This window comes from Acromyrmex echinatior, chromosome 8, assembly GCF_024713525.1.
Source record: "Acromyrmex echinatior isolate Ae372 chromosome 8, ASM2471352v2, whole genome shotgun sequence".
NCBI lineage: Eukaryota > Metazoa > Arthropoda > Insecta > Hymenoptera > Formicidae > Acromyrmex > Acromyrmex echinatior.
Window position 1 is genome coordinate 5,319,243 of NC_141859.1, and position 15,361 is coordinate 5,334,603.

Below are 15,361 nucleotides of genomic sequence, written 5' to 3' on the forward strand. Positions count from 1 at the left end.
CATAACAATTATATTATTATTACGTTCTGTATTTTATTATGTAAATAAAACCATACATTGCTAGATATCAGAGAAGCAACGACAATTCAATTCGTTAAATAATATTATGTTATTTTTAACTTCCATCTGTGCTAAAATGTAAATCAATTTCTGTGGTTGGTTTCAAAGTAAATATCGTCGATATTAATGTATTATTTAGTAAATAACTAAATTTGAGTCAAATTTAATATATTTTCTTGAGCTATATTGTTTAACTCCATTATTTTAATCAAATTAATTACATATTGGAACAGTGATGTGTGATCTATAGATATGATTAAAAATAACTCAAATAGAAGAGAAAATTATATTTCATTCATTATCTTTTTCATTTCCGCATGTCAACAATACGCGTTAAAATTAGCGGCCTCATAATAATAAATTTTCTAGTAATTTGTTTTGCTATGTACATTTTACAGAATTCATCTGGATGATTTAAGCTCGTCGCTTCGTGCGACATTAGCTGCAATGAAAAACCATCGCGCATTATTCGCTAAACCGATTAACCGACATAAAGGAGATGGGGCATCATATATCCGTTCAGCGAACGATCTCTGAAAATCCCGTTTAGTAACGAATGCGATGGGATATACGCAAGTCCTATATCGTGAGTCCGATATCAATCTGTCGACCCAGAGGCGAAATCGTAGCGGATATTCCGAGTGTGCGGATATCGCTTAATGCATGCTTGCGCAAGCATAGTCGGATCGATGGATCGCCAGATAGACTCATCGTTTCGAGTGTGACTAAATTCACAAAAATTGTCGCTTCTTGAAAGAACCGATACATCGACTCGGCGATTATTTGCGCCGAGTAAGGCAGTTACAAATAGATCGCGCAGGTGCGGATCAGCGCGCAACGAAGATGGGCGGATATGCATCCTCGCGTGTACAGAAACCAGCAGGCACTCAATTTCGAAGTTAATACTTTCGCTCACATTCGTACTACAGCGTAGATTTCATGCCTATCTATATCGCCACGCGCATCCCTTCATCTCATCCTATCTCTCTTTCGACTCCCTGATTTAATCCTTTAACGCAACTCTCTTTCCTTCTTTGGCAAAGTGTGCATGTACGAGTAAATCGCGTTTTACAAGCACACGCCACGATAAGACCACGACTGCGGTTTGACCTGACTGTCATCGTGGACAAAAGTCGACAAGCAAAATTCGCAAAGGACGTCGCGGAGTCGTGGTTTGAAAGAACAATCAAGAAACGAACTGGAGACATTATATAGAAAGTACGGTAGTTTTGCTGATCTAAAAATTTAGCTGAATACAGATTTGAAAATAATTTTGTTGAAGCGTTAAAATAATTTATGTAGGATTTCAAGTATGATAAGTAATGCTGACAAATATTTTAATATTCTAACAACAAATTTGAATGCCTCACGTAATTATTTTGATAGTTCGATAAAAATTATTTTCAGATCGATATTAAATTTTTTGATACTCCAGCAAAACCGTATACTTTCCGTGCACTTTAAAGTGGCACGATTAGAAAAATTTCTGATAAAAGAAAGTAACTATTGTTCGAAGAAGCATAAAGTACTTCCTAAATTTTTTGGAATGAAATTTCTTTATTCACTTTAAAAAATTTAGAGGGTACAAAAAAATTACAAGAATTTTTTATAATTAACGCGAACTCGTGTTTAGATATTGAGTCATTAACTAATTTTTCAATTTCTCGAAAGAAACAACGCTTTTGCTCTGTTCGGCTTTTACAATTTAGAATACGTTGCAACATATGTCTTTAACATTGTTCTTCTTCTTTCTTATCGCTATCGCGAAACCCTGCAGTTTATCTGCAGGGCTGCAAACTTTTCTAGCCACAACACTTGTATCGCGCGGGATGCACGTGATGTTTGACAACTATCGATATAAGTTTTGCGATAGAAAATTCTTACTCGAATCGTGTTATAAATGTCGTCAGGGAACACGTTGATGCTTAGATTGTTTAAGTCTTTTTGCCGTAATTCAATAAGTAAGAAATAATACTTCAACGAGCTTCTCTATACAAAATTTTCCCGGGCACTCAAGAAGATCGAGATTATGTCTCTTTCGAATAGGTCGTTAAGATTTGCCAAGATGATTGAGGATTGTCATTTGTCACAACGGCACATTGTCTCGATTCTGAAATGGTTTCCTATCAAATCTGTGCTAGTGGAATATCCATTACAAGTTCACTAACAGAAATCTTTTATTTCGAATATAGACATTGATAAATGGATCTGACTAAATCGACACGGAAATGGATTCCGTTTGAATTTCGGTCGGATACGTGTTTGTTGCCATTCGATCAGGATTTGAGGAACGATGAGGTACGGATTACTAGCGCGACAAAGCGCGATGTATTGCTCACAGCTTAGATATGAGTACAATGACAATAATCTCTCGCTGTCGTAATCGTGGCGGTTTAATATCGCTAGAACTAAATTGTCTATTCCTACTGCGGCAGTAGATTCGATAGTACAACGCACAATCCCGTACATATATCCACTTGAACGGATATCCCATATGCTTATCTTGCACATTTCTACGTATATGGCAATTTACATGATCGACGGGTCATTATCTAAATATTAGCATTTGCTTTTATGTAACAATACTTGCATTTAGGAAAAATCGAATCCAATCCGCTTATCGCGTTATGGACCGTGAAGCATATGTTGAAAACGTTACACCTGCTGCATAATAACAAATTAATGCGCATCGTAATTGCAGATGCATCAAACTGCATTGTCGATACTTTTCTTCCGTCCAATTATTAATCACCAAGCCGCGCACGCATTATTCGCAAATGAAAACTTATCCGCTTGACCATTCATCGTCATAATGCCGACATCCAATGATGGATTGCCTTCATAAAGGCGGATTAATTGTAAAACATCGATTTGCATTTGTCCCGACCGCGTCAATCTTACTCGAAACGTATAACGTTAAGGCATTATAACGTGTAACTGCGTTATTGCATGGGAGTGCTAAATTCAAATCCTTCCGTGACGAGTAAGAAGGATTTATTGCCATTCATTACTTAACTCGAAATCTATTCAGATAACTTTCATAAAGCATAAAATGCGACTGTTCTTAAGTCATAAAAAGTACGATATTTGGTGTTACTTTCTTTCGTAATAATTAATAGACAATAATAGCTTTTTTTAAATTAAGGAATATAAATAAAAATGAGTTTTAATTTTTTCGCTATTCTGCTCCATTTGTATCAAACACATATATAGTAGTTTTTATTCCTCTAATTATTTTTCAATTAGGTTGTTGCATCCATTTTTTAAAATAATGCATTATTATCTACAAAATCGTATTGTATATGGACATATAATGTGTAAATGTATGTTAATATCCGCAATATATTGAGCTCGGCTTCGTGGGTTCGCTAAACCCAAATGACTGTGCCGATCAATCATCCCTGCGGGAAGCAATGATAGCTTGATCACGACTGTCATCACGCAATTTCATCAAACTTCATAACGATTCGAACGGATTTAAATCATTACATTTTTATATCCTTGTTTTGAAAAGTTTAATAAATATTTTCAGATATCAAAATGTAATGATTCTTATTATAGACATCACTTATTAAGCAATACTCGATAACAAAAGATCTCCGTAATTCAAAGAAATTTCCTTTATGTATAGATTTAATCCATAAGTCTTTCATCTCTCTTACAAATTTATAAAAATATCGTAAAAGAAGTTTATTAAATTTATTATAAATAAAATGTGCAGTCGATATCAAAGTTTTTCAAAGACGAATAATTGAAGATCGTATAGAAGCGTCAATCTACTTTGCGCAAAAATATTGCGGAATGCGCAAGAAAATTTGCACTGGCTGAAAACTAATAGAACACGTTATCATCTCGCGAAATATATATCACTCCGCAATGTTAACGCGTTATTTAAGCTGTGCAATGGATGCGTCCCTTTTGGATAGAACTCGTTCCAGCAGAAAACGCGGATGCGCTTATTCCGAGGCTGGTCTTCACTTAGTGATGGAAAAAAGGAGACTGCACAAATTCCCGACGAAGCAAGCCTGGTATCTGCGATAACATTCTTCAAGAGCATTTTACTTGCGGTAATCTCTCGCGGCTAAGTAATGGATGCCGCGCTGATAAAGTCCCCACACCTACACCGACCCGGGTAACCTACGATCGCATCAACCTTTTACGAGTACTTCTAACCCTCCGCAGTTCAAATTATATACACCTAAATGATAGATGGTTTCTCTAGTCTTTCCGACCGTGCTCAGTCATGTCGCCGTCTTCGAAGCGCCGGTACTTTGCACGGACAGATGTAGCCGCGAATTTATTTTTCATATCGTAGAACGTAATGCTCGGTAACTTGTACCGCTGTAGCGTGATGAATAATCCACGAGCAGTTCTTATAATTTTTATGAATAATGGTTCGTACATTAAATCGCCGTTATTTCAGACTGAGATAATAAGTATTATCATTAAGCAAAATAAATTGTTGTAAAAAAAATATTGCGAGTAATAAAAAGTGTATACAAAAATGAAATAAAGAATATCACCATTACTGCTATATATGTATTACATACACTCTCGACAATCCTTTTCATAATGTAATAGTAAAATTTTATACTGTTTTTTAAATAACGATTATATGTGCTGTTTTAAAGAGCTTAACTACGTTTTATTAATAATTACGCGTCCATAATTCATTTTTAAATGAATATATTGCATTTATGTAGCATATGTTTAATCATCATTTATTACACAACTTCATAAATAATTTGGAGTGTCACTATCAAGCACCAAGTGTCGCTATGATAAAAATTGTGTTTAATTCACGCGGAAAACGCGAAACATCATCGAAATTGCGTCACTTTTTTTCATGTAGCTCTACGTCTGTAGAGTGCGAATAAAAATATGGATGGTAGGACGAACGACAATTATCACGGTAGATTGGCGGAACGAAACGAGCACAATGATCATGACGAACGAGAGAGAAAAAGTGTTAACGATGTCAAACGAAAAGTTTGATAGAAATAGCGCTTGACCACGATTTCATATAATAAATAAATAGTAATCGCTTACAATAAATAATAACAGCACTGTTCCATGACAAGTTAAAAAAAACGCAATAAAATTGGCGATGAGAAATCATATTGAAATATATTACACATGCATCATTGTCATGAGATTTATTTATAAAATTCAACTTTAAAGCGAGCGTACTGCGAGTGACAAGTGTCAAAATAATTCGCTGCTAAGAATATGATTAACGAGGGCACTGGAGCATAGACAATTTTGCAGCGCGATATGGTTACGAAAGCGTACACTTTTGTCATGCAATAAGTATAACGTATCGCCCGGCCGTGTTAAGCGAACGGGATGATGTCGCGGAATGCGCTGTAAAAGAACGCGGCGCATTACTCATCGTTGTTTTTGCTTGCCGTCCGCGAAAGGAACCGCATCGTCGGTCGGGGCGTAATTTTTCACATCCCAAGACGAGGCGATTAATCCTTGGCGATGCGTTACGAAGGGCGACGTCTCCGTGCGATTTATAATCAGCTTTTCGCATCCGCCGCCGCGTAGACGCTCAAGTCCCGTTTCTTGCGCACCGATGCAAAACTGAATTAAGTTCTTAAGACCCGAATTAACGGGGCATACATACGGAATACTGTGACACGGTTTGTGTCACAGGCACACGCGCGCTACGCATGCATGTACGCGTCCACCTGCGTGCGCGATGCAGCACCGGTGTTAAAACGTTAGAATTAACATAGCTCAGGCGTTTGTGCTACAATGGAATTAATTCCCGAGGATTTGGGGCACATCTAACGAGTTTATGCTAAGACCGTGGAGGAACAGAAACCCCTTGCCGTTAAAGACATTGTCATATGCTCCCAGCCATCCTCGTTACTCTCTCTTGTTTCCAATGTTTCTTGCATCTCCTTTGTCGCGTAAAGCCACTCGGGAACAAAATGATAATTAAAAGATTATAATCATAATAAATATTTTCGACAGAGCAGCTTATTCCCCACTAGAAATTTTTTCAAGGATTTTAGCAGGTCCTAATCAGGTTGACCTTATTTCGTTATCAGATCCTGATAAAGTAAGTTCATCGGGACCTGATCAGTCATGTAACGATCAGATAGCCTCATCAGGTTCTGATAAGGACTTGATAAAGTATATATAGGTATACTTTATTCAGGATTATTTTAGACCAAACCAGATCCTTGTACTCAAACCAGATGAGAACCTTGTTAGGTGTACCTTATTTACAATTACCTTACGTCAACCAAATCAGGTCCTTATAACATATAAGGTTAACCTGACACAAATTCTAGTCAGATTATTGTTCAGCTAAAAATATGTACGACGATAAATATTTGTAAACACTGATTATCGTATAATCCGCGTCGATCTCTTTTCACATATATTTTTATAATATATTTTGTAAAAGTTGTCGACCAGAACAATCGCATAAAATACTTCCCAGGCTTATCGGAATAATATCAGAGTTATATTTATAATAACACGTGACGAGTGCGAAAATTTACTAGGTATATCGCGTTACCTGATATACGCGTAACATTTTTATTAAAACGGTAATCTACTCCAATTTGTTCAGATTTATAATCATCAAAATACATAAAACATGTTTATATACGTTTTATTTAAATTGGATGAAAGATTTTCCTTTTTCATATATTTATCTTGGATTTAATAAAATATGCAGAAACGTTTCTTCTTGTCATCGTCTTAGTCGAACACTTTCTTACCTTATGATAGCGGAAATAAATGAAGAAATAAAAGTTTGCTAAATAAAAATGAAATCTACATTAATTAATTTATATTTCAATGTACAATACGGTATTTTAATACTAATTATAAATTAGTTAAGAATAACTGATTTAATAAAAGTTTCAATTCTGGATCTCTATAGTCAATATTAAGTTTAAAATCGTTTAATTTTTTACGAATTGAAAGCATTGTCATTGAAATCTAAAATCTATTGTATTTTTACTTTAATTAATGATAATATATAATTTATATGGATATAAATAATCGTTAAGAAATTAAGTAAATTAAATTGATATGTGACATATAAAATTTTCTCACTTGACTATTCAATCCTTCTTTTACTCAAATTATAAATCCAATGTTAAAAAGCCTATAAATCTTTATTTAATTGAAAAAATATACTGTTTAATATGAAGAAGTTTAATATTAAGAAAATATTAAAATAAATGAAATTTTAAGATATTTTTAAAGTATCATTAATTTTAAGATATAATTAATTTAGCTATAATTATGTAGCGAGATAATTTTGTGAATATATTATAATTCTTTTCTTAGCTACATGCTATACGTTTATTTATATACTTAATCTTTTTTCTATTTTGCTTTAATCTAGTTAACTGCGGAGGTTGAAAGGTCAATTTTTTACATGAAAACAATTCTAGAATCCCTGGAATTTCTGAAGTTCAAAAAATAATTTGCTGTCTCTGGCAGAAACGATAAACTACTAGCATTTTATATTCGGTATTCTACGCTTATGGATTTCACCGGAAATGCAAGTGAATTCAAAGGCTCGACCGATTAATTATCGAAGCGACTGGGATCAATCGCCATTGACGTCGCGATAAAGGTCCTCGAAAGGTCCCTTTATATGACGTATGTTATTCATCGAATTAATGCGCTCTCCCACATGAACCCGGCTTTATCAAAAAACGCCGCGCGTTTGACAATTTGATACTCTCTGCGCTTTTATCGGCCCGTCAAATTCGCACATGCAAATTGAGACTCAAATTATTTTCGCGCAACTTATTTTTATATAAGTACTCTTGTTCGTAACTATTGTTAAAAAAAAAAAATAAAAAGTTATTAGAAATATATGAGATCGATTTTCGAGTTGATGCACGGGATAGATCTCTAATATAGATGCGCGAAATTGCAATCCTTATCAGGAAGAAAGTGAGACATTGTTATACAGGTTCCTTTTTGTCCCAGCTCGTTCTTCTCCGGGGTAAATGCCGATTCGCGGTTCCCCGTCGTTATTTCACTCCGTCGGTGTTCGGCGAATGGAGTTTTTTAATCTGCTTTTATTGCTTGTAACTGGCTGTGACTCCTAGTCGTGCGCCGCAACCTAAACGTATTCTCCACTTCGATTTCTTTTTTCCCGGCGATTTTTCCGCAGATTTACCTCGCCTATTTGTTGCTCAGCTGCTCTCTTCTCTCTTATCGATTCGTACTTCGCACACAAACGTGTCTAACGTGAAGATATTGTTAGAAAATTTTCCTGCGTAGCAACGTAACAACAGGAATATGACAGATTCATTAATCCTACATGTAATATCATAAAATCCCGATCCTTAATTGTTAAAGTTAATTGTTAAATTCTAATATTTGCAGATTAAAAACCTTTTTACAAGTGTTATTAAAGCCTTTTTATAGTTAGTACTGCAGTACAATCGATAATATTGTTTATAATAATAATTAATAAAGAACAGTATTTAAAAAAAAAATGACGATATATTTTTTTCTGTATTAGATTAACATTTTTTACTTCGTAAAATTTTATTTTTTAAAATAGAGTTTATTTTTATTAAACAAATCTGATTTTTTAACGGATTTTTTCATGGAACTTAATTATTAGTTTAATGACAAAACTCAAATTAATATAAAAATCAAATTTTATTAACTATGTTCATGAAATTCAATTTAGCTTGTAATAAATTAATGTTATTTCAAATTTATTATATCGTTTTTAATAATTTTAGTGGAAACCGTGTTAACAATTAATTTGTTCAACTGTTTTGGGAACACCCAATATTTCTGATATTAATTACGGAACAAATGTGTCCAATAATTGCCTGCACGCTGCTGACCACATTGGACGCAATCGCGTCGAGATTTAAAGTCGAAACCGCTTAAAGACAGGTGTTTAATCGAGCGATTAAATAGCCCCGCAAATCCCAGAATAATTGTGTAGGTGGCATTGTATCGAAATACCAGCACCGATTATTATTAGGTCATGATTATTCGTTGCATGTTCAAGCTGGGGTTTATCTTTAGAGCATATTATAATCCTTAAACAAAATATTCATGGAGTTTCATAAATTCTATTTTAATACAAAATTAATACTAATGTTAGTATCAATAATTCAAAATTGAGTAAAGAAAATTGTTATATTTATTGTTTAACATATTTGTATTATCTAGAATCTATCTGGAAAAATATTAAAAATTTAGGTATGTCGCGCAGTCAATAGATCTAAATGTAAAAACTGATTTGAAAAAAAATCGAATGTCACTTTTATGTGGTGATGATGTCTGGAAAAAAGATCGTAAATTTTTTGTGCTCGTCAATTAATCTATCCTCTCGAATCGAGCGGTCTGAATTCAATCTCGATTTAATTAGGGAGAAAACCGATCTCTCTGCGCTTCTCATTGCCGACGGCGATGTCAGTAGACGGCAATAGGCGTCGACTCGCCCCGCTCTAGATGGATTTGGCCAGAGCTCATTTGGATCTAATGGCCACGCGAGGGCTTACTTTCGCACCTAAAATTAGCTCGAACTTGAACGGGCGCATTAATGGCGTCTCGTGACATAATAGACAGGTTCTGAGAGGGTGAGCAGATAAGATTGATGGATGGCAGTTGCTAATGCGCTAATCTGATCCGCGAGATTGTTTAACCTCCGTCCCAAATCTGAGGCTTTCAATTATCTCAACTCAAATATGTCTATGTTTAATACCGAATGCTCGATTACGCGATACGCCTATAATCCTAGTCATACATTATATACATCGCTTTCATTTTAAAATATTGTAAAATACATAAAAACATGATAGTACACTGGAAAAAAAGTTGCATGAATTGAAATTCTGGTTGAAAATCAGGGTTGTCATAAATTCCTCATCCCTATTATAAAATTCCATAACTTTTTACTGATTTCCAAACAAAATTTTATGATTTTCCCCGAACTTTTAATCATGTTTTTAAATTTTTTTGTATTTTCGTCCTGATTTGGAAATAGTAAAATAGTTTGTTGAAAGATCAATTTAACATAGCAATGTAAAATTACTATTAATGTTTCTACCATTAGTAAGTTGTACATCTACGATGCAATTAAAAAAACAGTCGAATAAAATGGAACGCAGAATGAATATTTTATGTCAGTAATGGAACAGATGTTCCATTATTACTTCATGATCATATTTTATACTTTTATATGAAAAAATTATAAAGTTAATGTAATGAAATTAATGTCCAATATTATTAGCTCAAATAAGTAAGACATTGACTATGTAATGATAGTTTTTCAAAAGTACCTGTACGTACAGTTATGTCAGAGTTTTATCCAACGCAACTTGAAACGCAATTGCGCGCAATGCGTTCTGCTAAGCGATCTAAAGATTCCGTAAATCTCGTAAAATGTTCCGACAGCTGCGCGCCGCAACGGCTTCGTTGGCTCCCTTTACACCATATCTTCCCCTCCTCTTTTCCCTAGATGGACGTAACGACCGTGCAGAATTCGAATTCTTTGAGAGCCTTCTACAGAAAATTCTCTTGGTACCTGATAATGCTCGCGTTGTAAGTATGAATGGCGGAGTTGAAATAAATCACGGTCTAAACGAAAAAATTTTAGGAGCAAGGATGATAGACACGGCGAACGTTCGACGAATACAGTTTGTTCAAAACTACGTAAAGTTCTTTAAAGATTACATTTTTAATTCTTTCAAATCACATATAAGAATTATCGGTCAATAATGCTGATCGATAACAAGCTTTATTCTATAAGCTTTGAATTGACGTTAATTACATATGTATAGTACATATTTTCAGAATTACACATTTACGTTAATCCGTTTATCCATTTTAAAGTAATAGATATATGGATCTAATGGAGACTTATACTTAATTGTAATTCACAGATCCATTATCTTTATTACAGTAAAAAATAATGTGTTACTCACGGATATAATGCGGCGGTCGTAATTAAGTCGTCCGATGCCTTCTCATTTCCCCACCATTCTTCTTTCTCCTTTTCGCACTCAAGGAAACCCTTGAAAAAACAGATTAATTATAATAATGTATGCACTAATTACCGAAAAATATAATAATTTACATAAATCCTAACTAATGAATTATCTATTTGTAGCGCACAAATTTTTGATTGTTTGACACAATTTTTCTTCAAAATTTTACAATATAAATATTAAAAAAAAAAATTCTATATAAAACATGTAAAACAAGAAAGACAATCTAATTGAATTAATACTTAAATTTTAAATTGAGATAACTTTCTAATTAAAAAATTATTTTTCCAACATGTTTTGCGCGCGAGTGCTGAAAAAAAGGAAGAAAGATTCCCTCGGATTCCTTGAAAATATTCACACATCTCTATACTTCGTAATTTTGTTATACAGCCATTCATATGCATGCACCATGTATACGCTCACGTCGAATAAGATTCGTTGCGTCGATTGTGTCGACAAATATTTGATGTCGTGGCGTCGCGTAATCCGTGCACCTTGGAGCATTACACGTTGCTTGCATTAACTGATGAAAATAAAGTAGCGGCGATACGTGCAGCTAATGGGACACTCACATCTTGGATACAGCCGAATAAACATGGGCTTGGGGTACTGCAGAGGGTTTTATCGATCCGTCGCGGGCTTTAGCGCGATGGTAGAAAACTTTCGTGAGAGATCACGCCGAAATGCATGCAAGAGATATGCGGTAACGCACAAGTACGTACAGTGACTTTCACGATTGTATTGCTCGCGTGAGGGATAGGCGCGCATCTTGAGGGGATGCGGATTCTTTTGGGAAGATAAATGGAGATAAACACATGCGTAAAAAAGAGCGTTTAGAAGTTTCGTTGCTCATCTATTCATAGATGAAGTATTCTGCCTATTTTGCAAGGATCATCGTGCTATATCCATTTTCGGTTACAATGAATATTGAAGACTTAACGAGTAGAAAATGCGGATAAAACTAGCAAACCACAGAAGATTTTGGAGTAACGGAGATAGTTTCGGTCGAAGCGTTCTACTATCTTCTTGTTAGGTTTGTTGGAACGGGAGAAGATATGAGGAAGGCGTGGTGGACTACCCTCGGGAGTCGGGAGTTAGGCAAGAAACTACTCTCGATCTCTCTCCCCCATTATCCCGCAACGATCATGCAAGAAAACGCCACGGTTTTTTGCGGTCTACTAAATGCGGGAGAAAACTATATGTATGCGTCCGCGTAAAATTTATACACGTTTGAAATAAATATCAGCATCAGTTACTCTCTTGTGTATATTTTTCCCGTTTTTTTCCTTTGTCAAATAAATGGAAAGCGTTTCAAAATTATATGATGCTTTCATTATGAAGATATTATTATAAAGTTTCTTATATATGATGTATTAAAAGATATTATTATAAAATTTTTTATAATACATATAAATATTCAGGGCTGAGCATGTATTTGAGATACTTTTATTTCAAAACAACATTTTTAAGATAATTGTATTTTATATTTTATATTTTAGCGAAGCTTATAAAAGTATTTTGTATTTTATATGCTAAGATTAACAATCAATCTTATTATTTAAATTACAAAAAAACTACGAAATACAAAAAAACTTTTAATCTTTCGATTTTAAATATAAAATATGTAATACTTTCGTATACTCCGCTAAAATACAAAGTACATTTGTATTGCAAATGTTGTGTTTTAATAAAAATATTTCAAATACATGCTCAGCTCTGCATATATTAATACCAAATTTATTAATTACAAGGATATGATCGAAATATTATTCTACATATTTATTCAAAATCAACAATCGATAAAAAACTGATACTCCAAAGAGTAAAATTTGAAGTATTCACATCAAGTATACACACTGCAGTTTCTTTTTTTTTTTCATTAATATAAGCGAGAATGTTTAAATTTATACGAAAAAATGAATTTGATTTAGAAATAGCTGCCAATACTTCTTGATGTTGGCATTCATTAAATAGTGCACTTTTTGAGTGTTTAAAAATACGATGATAATTCGTATGACTCGATATGAAAATATCGATAGAAATATCTTATAGTTGAGATAGTTGATGTTGAGAAAATTCCTGTACTCGTCACGCTGGTATTTTAGATATTGGATTTCTTCTGACATAAATAGCGTAAAATAAATGTCATATGTAAACCCGCACTGGAATGTATTCCGACGTGATATTTGACTTGCGATAGATCGATCGGGGTCGTTGAGTCTTCTCTACTCTTTTTCAGATTCTCTTCCTTGTGTTCTTTTCCATTCGTCTTTCCATAATACATCGCCGATATCTGCATCCTCGTCAAAATCAAACTCCGATCTATTCCATTCGTTCTCTCTCGGGCTCTGATACCCTTCCGCTTTTTTATTGCGCTGCAAAGTTAGCTTTAATTGGGTCGACATCGATCGCTGTAATGAGAAAAGTTGTCGGGGCTACTCCTATGGGCGTCAACTACGTCTACGATGCATTATATGTCGCAGCTTCTTTTTCCTTCACTGCTCTGATAAAAATTCTTTGTTCTCTTCTTCAATTTTAACGGCAACCTCATCAACTTTCATCCGATTATAGGAATAATAAAATAAGTCTATTTTGATAATAGTACAATTTGAAAAATGTTTCATAAAAATAGCTCACAGTTATTCGAAAGAGCTGAAAATATAAATCCATTTTGTGTTTAAATACAAAACTTGCAAATGATAAATACATGTCAAGAGAAGCGAAGAATAGTTTTTCTTTTCTTTTCCTTCTCAATTTTTCTTCAATTAGACCAATCAATTCCGTTAAATAAAGGTTTTATTTTTAAATTTTGCAACGTATTTCCTTTTAATGTATCGATCTCTGTGCGCGCATAATATTATGCATCCGATATACGAGCTATAGTACACACGATTTCAATATTACATTCGTATAATGTTATCTATAGTATAAATTGATATATTTAAAAAAAGCAATAAATTATCGATTTTTACGGTTTTTATAGTCTATCGTTAGTATCTATCTGATGTTGACATATGAATATACATTACTTGCGCTCATATTTCAAATTGACGTATACTCATATATTCTGGCAGTGGTTTCTCATTCGGACTCGTCTGCATTGTTTTAATTCGTTTAATGACAGTTATGCTCGAGAGATATGCACGTTGTTTATCTACCGTTTTAACAATCACGTATAAGTAGTGGTAACAAGGATCGCGCAACGAGACGAAATACGACAGTTAAATTGTTGAGCACGTTTTAATAGCGTAATGAGTCCTCCCAATTGCCGTGTAATTTTAATTTGTAACGAGAATAATGATCATTACAGCGTCGCTCGTACAAGACTTGAAATGCGACTCCGCAGAACAAGAAAGGAGGGGAGAGGAAAGATATAGCAGGAGAAGGTAAAGAAGTTTATGCGACTTTAAGGTTGCGAAATTATTCGAGCGCGATTGTTAAGCGAGCGGGAAATTAACGAGGGTACCCAATGGGCAGCGTAGTTGTCTACGTGCGAAAGATAAAGTTACATTATCGGAATAAAGTTCGAACTTGTTTGCTATCTCTTGCCTTACTCTCTTTTCTAATTTAAGGAGAGACTGTTGGTTATAAATCGTATATATCGAAATCTTGGTCGTTAAAACCTCGAGACAAAATGCTAACAAAATGTTATAACGCTGGAATGGATTACTGAATTTGATTATTAGACTAAATTTTTTTACTACGGTAATCACGTTATTCAAATATTCCGATTCATAATAATTAAAAATTAAGAATTTTAATCATACTTCAGAAAAAGAAAGTACATATTCACATCGCTTGTTATTTTGTAAAGAAGAAAGAAGCTAGGCATGCGGAAGTAAGGAAAGCATTGCTGCGGGAGGGTTTGGTGCGGAGAATGGGAAGATGGGCGAGAAAGACTTTACCGCGTCTTCGCGGTAAAATCCACCCTCTCTTTTCACGCCTCTTTTTCTTCCTCCTCACTTGGGAAACCTGCCGCATCTCCGTGAAAGCTTTCGTCGGATGAAGACGTTTCTCTTTATGCGGCACGTGCAAGCTCGCCGCCGGAAAAACGGACGCGCGAGGTTTCGAGATGCACGCATCGCGCAAACTCATCTGATATAGGAACGTATTGTAGGTACCTAAAACTCGCTACTTTGTGCGAATCACGGAAAAAGGTAATTTGGGATAAAAATAAAATTATAAAAGAAGCCTATAATTTTAACTCAAGTCGCGTATTGTTAATAAAAAATAACTCATTGTCATAATTTATTTTATTATCACTTAATTACGTAAATTTTTTTAAATCTTCTAATAAT

General features: G+C 34.3%; 1 long non-coding RNA gene across 3 annotated transcripts in view; it reads right to left on the reverse strand.

The window, feature by feature from the left end:
- Positions 1-15,361, reverse strand: part of LOC105144509 (uncharacterized) — a 201,089-nt gene that overhangs the window by 80,060 nt on the left and 105,668 nt on the right. For 2 of the 3 annotated variants that reach the window (XR_015545850.1, XR_845935.2), the window contains exon 6: positions 11,001-11,089. This is a non-coding gene — a long non-coding RNA (uncharacterized LOC105144509). Of the gene's footprint in view, positions 1-5,454; positions 10,654-11,000; positions 11,090-15,361 lie in introns of those variants that run through there. The other variant, XR_845936.2, reaches the window with a different exon arrangement.